Source organism: Bos mutus, chromosome 18 (assembly GCF_027580195.1).
Source record: "Bos mutus isolate GX-2022 chromosome 18, NWIPB_WYAK_1.1, whole genome shotgun sequence".
NCBI classification, from domain to species: domain Eukaryota; kingdom Metazoa; phylum Chordata; class Mammalia; order Artiodactyla; family Bovidae; genus Bos; species Bos mutus.
The window spans coordinates 32,975,925-32,988,685 of NC_091634.1; the positions used below are offsets into that span (position 1 = coordinate 32,975,925).

At 39.7% G+C, this 12,761-nt stretch overlaps 1 protein-coding gene across 1 annotated transcript in view; it reads left to right on the forward strand.

Annotated features, from left to right (window-relative positions):
* CDH8 (cadherin 8) overlaps positions 1-12,761 on the forward strand; it is a 402,649-nt gene that overhangs the window by 98,993 nt on the left and 290,895 nt on the right. The gene's annotated exons all lie outside the window — the stretch shown is intronic.

A 12,761-nucleotide genomic window follows, 5' to 3' on the forward strand; every position in this document is an offset into this window, starting at 1 on the left:
GAGAATCAGATGAGGCGTTCATTTACCCAAAAGAAACCTTCTCTTATGATCAGCCTCTGGGCTTCATAATACCGTGCTATAATAAATATAATTTCACTTTCCATGCTGTAATAAATATTCTGTTTATTGTTCTATCACTCCCATTAGATTATGAGATCACAGAAAATGTCTCAAGTATATGTGTATTTTTCAAACTCAAACAGTACATAAAAATAGAATAGTCATTCAACAAACTTCCATTGAATATCTTATATATCTGAATAAATTCAATTCTCACACAGATGTAGTTGGGGATTATTTGGTATCCATGTATGCAAACTAAGCTTTGACTGAGAGTAGAATGGCCACTCTATCAAGAGCTCAGTACCATCTTGACATGAAACTGAGCTGCAAATACCTATTCGGAATCCGAAGCTAATATAAAGGACAGGAGGAATCCTCTGAATTTTATCCTCCTCAAGTGTCTGTAATCTAGACAATGGAAATCCATATCAATGCCACTGTTTGTCTCTGTGCATTTGTTCTTTTATTCAGTGACCCATTACACACAGCACTGTATATTGATGAGACACTCCCCTAGGCACCAGTGTACAAACTGAGCAAGATGGATAAATTGTCTACTCTCATGAGGCTCATGTTCTAGTATTTGAGACTGGGGAATAGTAAAATAAAATGAAACAGAACCAGGTAATGTAGAATGACTGGTGACTAGTTTGAGTTGTTTAGAAAATCTTTTCTGAATTAGTGATTATTTTTCAGCTAGGATGTGAGTGACAAAAAGTATCCATCCATGAAAAGACAAGAGGAATTAAGGCAAACACTTTTAGCAAGGAATGGATGGACATGTTAGAGGAATAGAAAGGAATTTAGGGTGGCTGAAGAGTGGTGAGCTAGGAGTGCAGTATTATGAGATGGAGTCAAAGTGTAACATCAAGGTCAGTTAATAGGTGCTTATGGATTGATAAGGAGTTTAGCTTGTTTTCTAAATGTGCACTAAATATGTTAGGGAGGGGTGGTATTGAAGAGTTTTAAACTAGGGACAACAACATGTCAAAGCTTCCCTTGTAGCTCAGTCGGTAAAGAATCTGCCTGCAGTGCAGGAGACCTGGGTTCAATCCCTGGGTCGGGAAGATCCTCTGGAGAAGGAAATGGCAACCCACTTCAGTATCCTTGCTTGGAAAATCTCATGGACACAGGAGCCTGGTGGACTGAAGTCCATGGTGTCGCAAAGAGTCGGGCACGACTGAGCGACTAACACTTACTTACTTATGTTATAATCATCACTCAAGATGCAGTATGTAGAATGGGTCTCAGGGAGGTAAAAGTAGAAGAGGGGAGACCATTTATACTGGCTCAATCAAGGGACGATGTTTCATGATCTGAGGATGTAGATTACAGTAGAGGTGAGAAAACAGGACAGCTTAGGGATATTATTCAGAGGAAGAGGCAACACCTCATTTGGATGTGGGGCTTTTGAGAAGATAAGAAACCAGGATAACTTCTAGATTTCTGCTTTGAACTGGGTAGATGGTATTGCTGCTTCCTCAAATGAGGAGCAGGTTGTGAGTAGAGATGAGTTCAAGGGATTGAGAGTTCTGCTTGGGTCATGGTGGCAACCTGCTCCAGTGTTCTTGCTTTGAAAATCCCATGAACAGAGAAGCGTGTTGGGCTATAGTCCATGGGGTCACAAAGAGCTGGACACAACTGAAGTGACTTAGCAGCAGCCTAGTGATACTGAGATTTCTCCGGGGACTGTAGCTGGGACTATCAAATACAGTGTTGGACTATCAAACACAGTATGAGTCTGGGGTCTAGAGGGAGGTCTTTCACAGCATGCAGTTTGTGGGATCATTGACACGGAAAGAAGGGCAGAAGATAGGATGAGATCATCTAAGAAGAGCGTGTGAATAGAGAAGACCCAGGACAGCACTGCAGGAGGGAAGTCCAGCCTTCTGAGTTCTGGAGCAGGAGGGTGCATCCGTGGAAGAGAGGAAGAGTATATGCCTAAAAAGTGAAGTGTTTGGGGAATCAAGCAGAAAAGTGTTTCAAGGAGAATGTGACACTTTGTTTTACTTGCTGTTATCATTATTTTAATTAAAATCATTTTGGGTCAAAGCAAGAGCTATTTGAAGAGTGCTTTGAAGAAATCTTAACTTCCCAAAAATAAAAAAAATAAAAGGTATTGGCTGTATTTCTAGGTCACCTCTGAAAATTTCACAATACAATTGAAGCTGTCTTTTAAGGCTGCACACGAATAAAATGAGAACCCAGGATAAATGCAGTCAGCCTCAACTGCTTGTTTTTCTCATGGGTTGTGTCATAACTCTTTGAAAACAGTGTTGCATCACTGTAAAATGACTGTATTTTTCTTTGTCAAGTTCAACCTGATTGAGTTTTGTGTGCCTTTGAAATGGCACACGATGAATATAATCACTTGTGACTCCTTGATTTGCCAACATTTTCTCACTGTTAATTTATTGTTATTACCATTTTTATTATCATTATTATGCAAGTATTTCTCTTGTCCTTAAGATCCAAGACCGTTTAGTTCTAGTGAGGTGGAGGAACCTAGAGCCTGTTACACAGAGTGAAGGGAGTCAGAAAGAGAAGAGCAAATGTCGTATATTAATGCATATTTATGGAATCTGGAAAAAGTGGTATCGATGAACCTATTTGCAGGGAAGGAATGGAGACACAGATGTAGAGAACGGACTGTGGACACAGTGGCCAAAGGAGAGAGCGGGAAGAATGGAGAAAGTCTCATCGATATATATTCTCTATCATGTGTGAAACAGAGAGCTGGTGAGAAGTTGCTGTCTAACACAGGGAGCCCAGCTTGGCACTCTGTGATGACCTAAAATGGTGGGATGGGGGAGTGGAGGAAGGCTTAAGAGGGAGATGATATATATATATATATATATATATATAATTATGGCTGGTTTGCATTGTACAGCAGAAACCCATCGCAACATTGAAAGGCAATTTTCCTCCAATTAAAAAAATATATATATAAATATATATTAAAGATCTGCGACTCATAAAAACTTTACTTTTGTAATTCTTGAAAGACAGAAAAGACAGGGAAGAGGGTATCTCTTGGGGTGTTCCATATGGCATCTCCTTGCCATGAAGTTGCTGTTGAATCAGCCGTGGTTACATCAGACTCAGAGAGACTTAAGGGATTCCAGCAGCTTCTGTTCTGGGCCTTTTTTTTTTTTTTTTTTTTTAAAGATGAAACGACCCATTAGTATAGCTCTATCCAGAAAGGCTGTAAACTCTGGCCCTTGTGAGGAGCACACATATTCAGAAGCCAATTCGGGCCAATAATGAGATCTTTAATGTGCAAATAAATATTGGATGGGGCAGGGAGCACAGTGTGATTCGATCTTGTGGTGACTCATTGATGCTGCTGTACATCATTTGATGTAAGGAAGATGGAAACGAAGATAAGGGGTAGATGTATTATTTTAATATATTCTTCACTTATGTAAAAAATCTACAAACTCTCCAAGAAATATAATTCCAGGACTGACTTTTATTTTTCTCTTGGATGTTGACTACTTGTGATGTGGTAAAATTGGTGAGTTAATAAGGAGCTCTGCTAAACAACTAGAAAAGGGAATGGCAGCCTACTCCAGTATTCTTGCCTGGAGAAATTCCATGGGTAGAGGAGCCTAGCAGGCTACAGTCCATGGAGTCTCAAGGAATTAGACATGACTGAGCGACTAATACTTTTCACTTTTTCTGCTAAGCAAAGAGATGCAGCTCTTTTATGAGGTTGCAAGAGAAGAGAGGATGAGGGCGTTTTGTGAACCAGGCATTTCTGGTTTGAATCTCTGTCACTCCAAGTTAGTGTTCTCTGTCTTTAAAAAAAGATACATTTATTTATGCTGATGTTGGGTTTCGGGTGCTGCTTGAGGGCTTTCTATAGTTGCCTTGAATGGGGGCTGCTTTCTAGTTACGGTGTGCAGGCTTCTCACTGCAGTGACTTCTCTTGTTGCAGAGCATGGGCACATGGGCTTCAATCGTCGTAGCTCCCGGGCTCTAGAGCTCGGGGTCAGAGTTATGGTGCATGGGTTTAAAGAAATAAAATGTATTTATTTATTTTGCTGCACGGGGTCTTAGTTGTGGTCTTAGCTGTGGCAATGTGGGGTCTTAGTTCGCAGATCAGGGATGGAACCTCTGTCTCCTGTATTGCTGGTGGATTCTTAACCACTGGACCACCAGGAAAGTCCCAAAGGCAGTGTTCTCTTGCACAAGTTTTTTATTTTTTTAATTTAAATTTATTTACTTTAATTAGAGCACAGGTTTTTTAAACGAAGTCTCAGCTTCTTATCTGTGCAGCATGACACCACTTATATTTAGTGACAGTTACTTACAATGTTGTTTCACATACTTCTCCAAATTGCTAAACCTTTAGCCTTTCTCTCTAACTTTGTATGTGGCAGGAGAGGCAGATATGTTAGCGTATCCCATCATTTAAGACTATGGTGGGGCTTGGTATTTATCTTTTAGTATTAAAGTCAATTACCTATGATTTATTAGCTACTGGGAAGGTGCAATATAAATAATAAACTTGAAGGTTATAGATAAATTATGTTTTTAATTGGAATGCTAATAAATTATAATGTCATGTTATGAAATAAGTAGCTGTATTCTTCAAACATCTCAGTAAAAGTCACCTGCTGAAAATTTACCCAAGGATGGCATAAATTAACTTAGCTGTCAGAATAAAATCTTCAAAGGAGGAGAAATAATGCTTTCCCATATCCAAACATGGTTTATTTGAATTTAGAATTATTTCTACAAATCTATACCTTAATAAATATGGATGATACAGAAATCTTTTTTTTCTGATTATGTAATAATCAGAAAGTAATATTATGTAATAATCAGAAAGTAATAAACTTTCCCCCTAAACTTTTTTTTCCTCCTTGAGATGAGAAGGGCATATTTTGTTTGCACATATTCCCTACATTCCTTGAATTAAACTCTGTGTCTTAATTCTTATTAGAAACGAGTTGAATTGTTATGATAAATGAGGCATCTTTTCATATCTCTTCAACTTTTTGGATTCAATACCAATATCCATACTGAAGCACGATTCCTTTTTTAAAATATTCTTTTAAAAATATTTGTTTATTTATTTGGCCGTGCCAGGTCTTAGTGGTGCCATGTGGGATCTTTAGTTGTGGCATGTGGAATCTAGTTCCCTTCTGTCACTCCCTTCTCCTCCTGCCCTCAAACTTTCTCAGCATCAAGGTCTTTTCCAGTGAGTCAGCTCTTCCCATCATGTGGCCAAAATATTGGAACTTCAGCTTCTGCATCAGTCCTTCCAATGAATATTCAATGAATAATGACAAACATGTATTAAATGCTTACTATATAGCTGGCACAATACTAAATATTTTACCTTTATTTTTTCATTCTATGTTCACAAACCCTGGTAGGGGATATGAACTAGCATCATCTCAATTTCAGAGAGCAATTGCTGAAGGTCATGCAGTATATAAGTATTATTAGAGCTGAAAACACAAGCCTGTCTACTGCATGTTAACCTCAATTCAATACTGCTTCTTTTCAACAAAGCCCACTGGGAAGGAAAACCCCGTGAGGCTAATGATCTTTGGACGTTTGAGTGATTTTGCTTACCTGTGATTTTCAGAGAGGTTACCAGATAGATGAGTGTCGTGTCTCAGCTTAACTGTTTGCTATAACCTTACGTTTTAACATGACTCCTCATATGTACGATTTACTAACACTAACATTTTGTAGGTATATTTGCATATTGCAGAGGTATGGCCAAAGAACAGGGCCTCTGGTTCTGTATTATGCAGAGGAAAACAGAAAACAAGGATATATTTCTCCTTTAGTCAGAGAGAGATGCCAGCAGGAGTGCGGGTGGAGTGGGGCTCCTCATTAATATCTAACTGCAAGGAATGATTGCTTCCAATTTTATGGTATCCTTCTCCATCAATGAACTATTTCAGTTCTGAAATGACTGGCATGAACATGGAAATCACGTATTTTGTAAAATAAGTGTCATTTGGGATAACTGAGTAATTAATTCCCTCCTTATCAACTCGTCTACAGTCACATATGTATTACATAGATCTGGGCGTCATTAGAAATTGGTGAAATATACACTTGATGAAATCGTTTTATATATGATTTGGGGAATTAAAAAAAAAAATCTCCAGTACTTTATCTTGATGACTCAACATGAGGTGTTGTAATTTTCCAGGGCATCAATGAAATGCTGAATTGTGCCATTTGTCTCTTTTAAAGGAATTTTACTCCATTAAATTGAATAATATTTAGTACTCATAGCGTATCATCTCCTTTCAAATGGAAACATTAACTGCTGTAATTAATCCTCCCAGCAGTTCTCCAAGCTAAAAGTATAAACAGAAATAAAGAAATCGATTAGAAACAGGTGTGCCCTTGATAAAAGAAGGAAACACAATTAGATGTTCAGCCTTTGACTCAGGACTCCTGGGTTCAGTTACTGCCTGGAGAAGGTTTTCTTCTTTAGGGAGGAAGCATTCACTTCCTAGAATTTGCAGCTTATACATAACACTTGATTAATTGGAAGAAGATATCTAGGTTCCTTTACAGATATTGTGAATAAAGCTCCATCACTTGCAGAGGCTTGAAAATAGTGACCCTATGTGCTCCTCTCAACACTGAAATGCTGTATTTGTTTTCACTCTGTGCAAACCTGAATTATGGTTTGTTGGCTGTTCACATTTTCCTCTGGCTTATGCCAGTTTTTCAGGGTCTAAGAAAGGATGTGTGTATAGGGTGGGGGATATGGAAGTAGCAGATAGTGAGCAAAGATTGTTTCTTTGGTTACTGGTGTCCACTGTGACACACATCATCTCTCAGAAATATATCTCAAAATGATCAGTTTGATTCTTTCTAAAGCATGCATTCAAGCATTTGCTGGCATCCTTCCGTTATTTCTTTCTGTCTTCAAGATCAAATCCAAGCTACTTTCCATTGCACAAAACATGTCATCATAAACAACCTCTTCCTGTTCTTCATCTCCCAGTCTTTGAGGACTATAAGCCCAGAACCATGTTTTAAAGTTTATCGGCTTCCAACTAAGATCATGGCATCCGGTCCCATGACTTCATGGCAAATCAATGGGGAAGCAATAGAAACAGTGACAGACTTTAATTTTGGGGCTCCAAAATCACTGCAGATGGTGACTGCAGCCATGAAATGAAAAGACACTCACTCCTTGGAAGAAAAGCTATGACCAATCTAGACAGTAGAGACATTGCTTTGCCAACAAAGGTCTGTCTAGTCAAAGCTATGGCTTTTCCAGTAGTCATGTGTGGAGAGTCGGACCAGAAAGAAAGCTGAGCGCCAAAGAATGGATGCTTTTGAACTGTGTGGTGTTGGAGAAGACTCTTGAAAGTCCCTTGGACTGCAAGGAGATCAAACGAGTCAATCCTAAAGGAAATGAGCCCTGAATATTTGTTGGAGGGACTGATGCTGAAGCTGAAACTCCAATCTTTTTGCCACCTGATGCAAAGAAGAACTGACTCATTGGAAAAGACCCTGATGCTGGGAAAGATTGAAGGTGGGAGGAGAAGGGGATGACAGAGGATGAGATGATTGGATGGCATCACCAATTCAATGGTTTGAGCAAGCTCCAGGAGTTGGTGATGGTCAGGGAAGCCTGGCGTGCTGCAGTCCATGGGGTCGCAAAGAGTCGGACATGACTGAGTGAGTGAACTGATACTGATATGGTGGCCCAGAGGTAAAGAACCCGCCTGGCAATGTAGGAGACACGTGTTCGATCCTTGGTTTGGGAAGATTTTTTGGAGAATGAAATGGCAACCCACTCTAGTATTCTTGCCTGGGAAATCCTATGGACAAAGGAGCCTAGCAGGTTACAGTCTTTGGGGCTGCAAAAAGTCAGTCACAACTTAAGCAACTAAACAACAACAACAACAGCAAACAACATGTGGTTGTATGCTGGTTAAAAAGTCCTACTGCGTGGAGACCACCCACTAATTACACTTGGAAAAGCTATGATCCACACAGGGGCAGTATAACAGTTGTTTTCAGTACAAGTGAACATTAAATTTACCTGGGAGGCTCTAAAATACTGATTCCTGAGTCCTACTGAAATATTCTAATTCAGAATTTCAGGAAATGGTACCTGGACTTTGGTATTTTGCAAAATCCCCCAACATTAGTGATTTCAGTTTTCATCCAAATTTTAAAACCACTTCAAGATAATATAACATAATAAAAGTTTATTACCTAGCAGTTAAGAATAAGGGCTGTGAATTTAGCAGTCCTGAAGGTCTGAATATGTTCTTTTTTAAAATTAATTTTTATCGGAGCATAGTTGATTTATAATTTTGTGTTAGTTCCTGCTGTACAGCAAAGTGAATCAGTTATACATATACATGGACTTCCCTTGTGGCTCAGTGGTGACGAATCTGTCTGCTGCCGCTAAGTCGCTTCAGTCGTGTCCGACTCTGTGCGACCCCATAGACGGCAGACCACCGGGCTCCACCGTGCCTGGGATTCTCCAGGCAAGAACACTGGAGTGGGTTGCCATTTCCTTCTCCAATGCATGAAAGTGAAAAGTGAAAGTGAAGTCGCTCAGTCGTGTCCGACTCCTCGTGACCCCATGGACTGCAGCCCACCAGGCTCCTCCATCCATGAGATTTTCCAGGCAAGAGTACTGGAGTGGGGTGCCATACAGCCAAATACAGGTTCAATTCCTGGGTTAGGAAGATCCCATGGAGAAGGAAATGGCAACCCACTGTAGTATTCTTGCCTGGGAAATTCTGTGGACAGAAGAGCCTGGTGGGTTATAGTCCATGGGACTGCAAAAGAGTTGGGCACAATTTATGGACTAAAAAATACAAACAACAAATACACATATATCCACTCTTTTGTAGATTCTATTCCCTTACAGGTCATTATGGAGTATTGAGTAGAGTTCTTTGTGCTATACAGTAGGTTCTTATTAGTTACCAATGTTATACGTAGTGGTGTCTACACGTCAATCCCAATCTCCCATTTTATCCCTCCCCCACTTGCCCCCTTGACAATCTGAAGTTTGTTTTCTATATCTATTTTTGACAAGTCTATTTTTTTTTGTGAGTCTATTTTTGTTTTTTAAATAGGTTCATTTGCACCTTATTTTTAAGATTCTGTGTATGAGCAATATCATATTTGCCTTTTTCTGATTTGTTGTTTAGGTCCTAAATCATGTCTGACTCTTTTGTGATCCCATGGACTATAGCCCTCCAGGCTCCTCTGTCCTTGAGTTTTCCCAGGCAAGAATACTGGAGTGGATTGCCATTTCCTTCTCCAGGAGATCATCCCAACCCAGGGATCAAACTGGCATCTCCTGCTTGGCAGGTGGATTGTTTACCATTGAGCCACCAATGAATTTTTAATTCGATACTTACTTAGAACCAGAGCACGACATTGCAAATGCTCAGAAAAGTAGGACTCCTGGTGGCGGTCCTCAGCTTTGTCTCTTCTACTCAGAAATGAAGCTCTAGCTCTCTATACTCATAATCCCACTCAACAAGACAAAAGCCTTCTGCTGAACTAGACCTAGATCTCTTAGATATGAGTAGAGTGATAGTCCATTAACACTTGAACTTGCCACTTTGGGAGGGAGATCATCTTTCCTACTTCAAGTGACTTCTCACATTACTCTTGCCAGCCACATACTTCATCTCCCTGAAGGGATTATGATAAATTTAGTGTTTGTTCACCTTGTTAGAAGGCTGATGGTATTTTGGCAATCTTTATCCACTAGTCTTCGATGTGAGGATTAAATTAAGCAGCAGGAATATAGCATAGTGTTTGATGGTGTTAAATGTTCCTTACATGTTGGCTGTAATTATTTTCATTTCCAACATTCTGTATTTATTTACCTGAATGCCTCAGAAATCTGTGATTCTCTCATTATTCATTACTTCTGAAATGATAATTTCGTCTCTTTCCAGGGAAGTATACAAAGTGAGAGCTAACATACCTTAAGTATTTACAAGGTAATGGGCACTGTTTTAAGACCATTATATATTTAGCTTATTTATTCCTTATACCTATAGATGATTCTTACTGTTACCCCTCATTTTAGAAATAAAGACACTGAGTCACTAAGAAGTTATGTAGCTTTCTGAAGGAGACAGATACTATGTGTTGGGCCTGGAATTTGAACTCAGGACGTCTGATTCCAGAATTCAAAGCTGTGAATGTTCACAATCTCTACTATCTCACCCTCTTAAGATACAACTTTCAAGTATCATGATTATGCACATCCATCATAGACATCTGCCTCCTATAAAGAATATGATCCATCTTCTCCACTGTCTCCTATACAGATTATAAACATATCTATGATGCTATACTGCAGCATTATTTTTTTTTCAAGGAATACATAGTCCAGGAACTTGTAGGTCTTCCCTTGTGGTCCAGTGGCTAAGACTCCATGCTCCCAATGCAGGGGGCCTGGGTCAGGTAACTAGATCCCACATGCGGCAAATAAGAGTTCATATGCCGCAATGAAGACCCAGTGCAGCCAAATAAATAAATAGATACTTAAAAAAGGAATACATAATCCATTAGAGGAGAACACATGTGTCTTCTTTATTTATGTGTCTTTAGTTCACAATAAAGTGGCTGATGTATTCTAGATGTTCAACCAATATTAACAATAGAACCAAAGAGAAAAATGGATAAGGGAATCACAGGAAATAAATGTAGAAAGAAAATCATATCCACGTCTAAGAAATATGAGGTTACCTCCTTCGTCTCCCATCAAAGGCACGCAAGTATGAGTTCATGGTCAGGATGGAGAAAGAGGAGAGGACATTTAAATGTATATTCCATTCTTCATGCTGCCTTGCTACAGTCCAGGAACAGTTCTAGATACATATTTTCACTTACGTACCACTGCCATTCATCACTTCTAAATTATTCCAGTCAGAATTTTTCTACATAAAGTTGTATTTGGGCCGTGTTGATGTTCAGTTGCTCAGTCATGTCCTACTCTTTGCAACCCCATGGACTGCAGCACGCCGGGCTTCCCTGTCCTTCACCATCTCCAGGAGTTTGCTCAACTCATGTCCATGGAGTCGATGTTGCCACCCAACCATCTCTTCCTCTGTTGCCTGCTTCCCTTCCTTCCTTCATTCTTTCTTAGCGTCAGGATATTTTCCAATGAGTTGGCTCTAGGAGTTTAATAAAAATGTGTAGCTTCAGTCATTCCATATAAAATAATATGATGACTGTTTTTCTACTTATGCACCATACATACTAAACACTTAAAGCTTATTGATGCATTCAAAACTGGATAGCTCTATCCTACTTTGACATCGGTTGTGCTTGTTTAGAGCATATGGGCTGCAATTGCTCCACTTCCGACTCTTCCAAGGTTCGCCTGCAGGATGTTGGTGCCTTTTCATCAATAATGTCATCTAATGCTCATCATCTCCTACCTTCTCACAGGGACGGCGTTTCCCGTGGCCATGGGTTTTAATGCAGAACATGACTGGCTAGTTGATATTAGTGCTAACACATTCAAAATCTTCCCCTCAGACAATCCTTTCAGCAGTTTTCTGTCTGAACTGCTTACTTTGGATCTGGCATGGGATCAACCTCAGTCATGTCCTGAGGTTGCAATTATTGCCCGAGAAGCTGAAGCTCACAATTTTTATCCTTCAGAAGCTTCTGTTGACAATCAGACTTAAATTCTCTGGTGATTTTAATGCTTGTGATCATCCAATGATTCTACAAGCATGTCTTGAATACCAACAATAAGCTAAGTCATGTGCTCACTGCCAGGGATACAAAGATGAGTGGGATATGGTCAGGAGTTCACACCCATTTGGGAGGAGGGAAAGAGTCCTGGTACCATAATGAGATAATAATAGCTGCAGCTTTCACTAATGAATTGGTACATACCAGACATTTTCCTCACAGAGTTCTATTATTCGACTCCGTATTTTTCCATCTGAAAAATTGTGATAGACAGAAGTAAATGATTTTAACATTAAATAAATAGCATATGCACCAAATCACACATAGCTGATCCACAATCCATATTCTTTTTTTTTAAACTTTTTATTTTGTATCTGGGTGTAGCCAATTAACAATGTTGTGACAGTTTCAGGTGAACAGCAAAGGCACTCAGCCGTACATATACATGTATCCATTCTCCCCCAAATTCCCCTGCCATCCAGGCTGCCACATAACATTGAGAAGGGTTCCCTGTGCTATGCAGTAGGTTCTTGTTGGTTATTCATTTAAATAGAGCAGTGTGTACAGTCATCCAAAACTCCCTAACTATCCTTTCCCCCCATTCTTGCTCCTGGCAACCATAAGTTTGTTCTCTAAGTCTGTGAGTCTCTTTCTATCTTGTAAATAAGTTTATTTGGATTATTTCTTTTTAGATTCCACATACAAGGGATGTCGTATGATATTTTGGGATTCCCAGGTGGCTCAGTGATAAAGAATCCACCTGCCAATGCAGGAGTTGCAGGTTCGATCCCTCGGTTGGACAGATCCCCTGGAGAAGAAAATGACAACCTGCTCTGGTATTCTAATTTGGGAAATCTCATGGACGGAGGAGGCTGGCTGGCTACAGTCCATAGGGTCACAAAACTCGAACATGACTTAGCGACTAAACAACAACAGGACAATATTTCTCCTTTTCTGTCTGACTTACTTCACTCAGTATGACAGTCCCTAGGTTCTTCCATGTTGCAGCA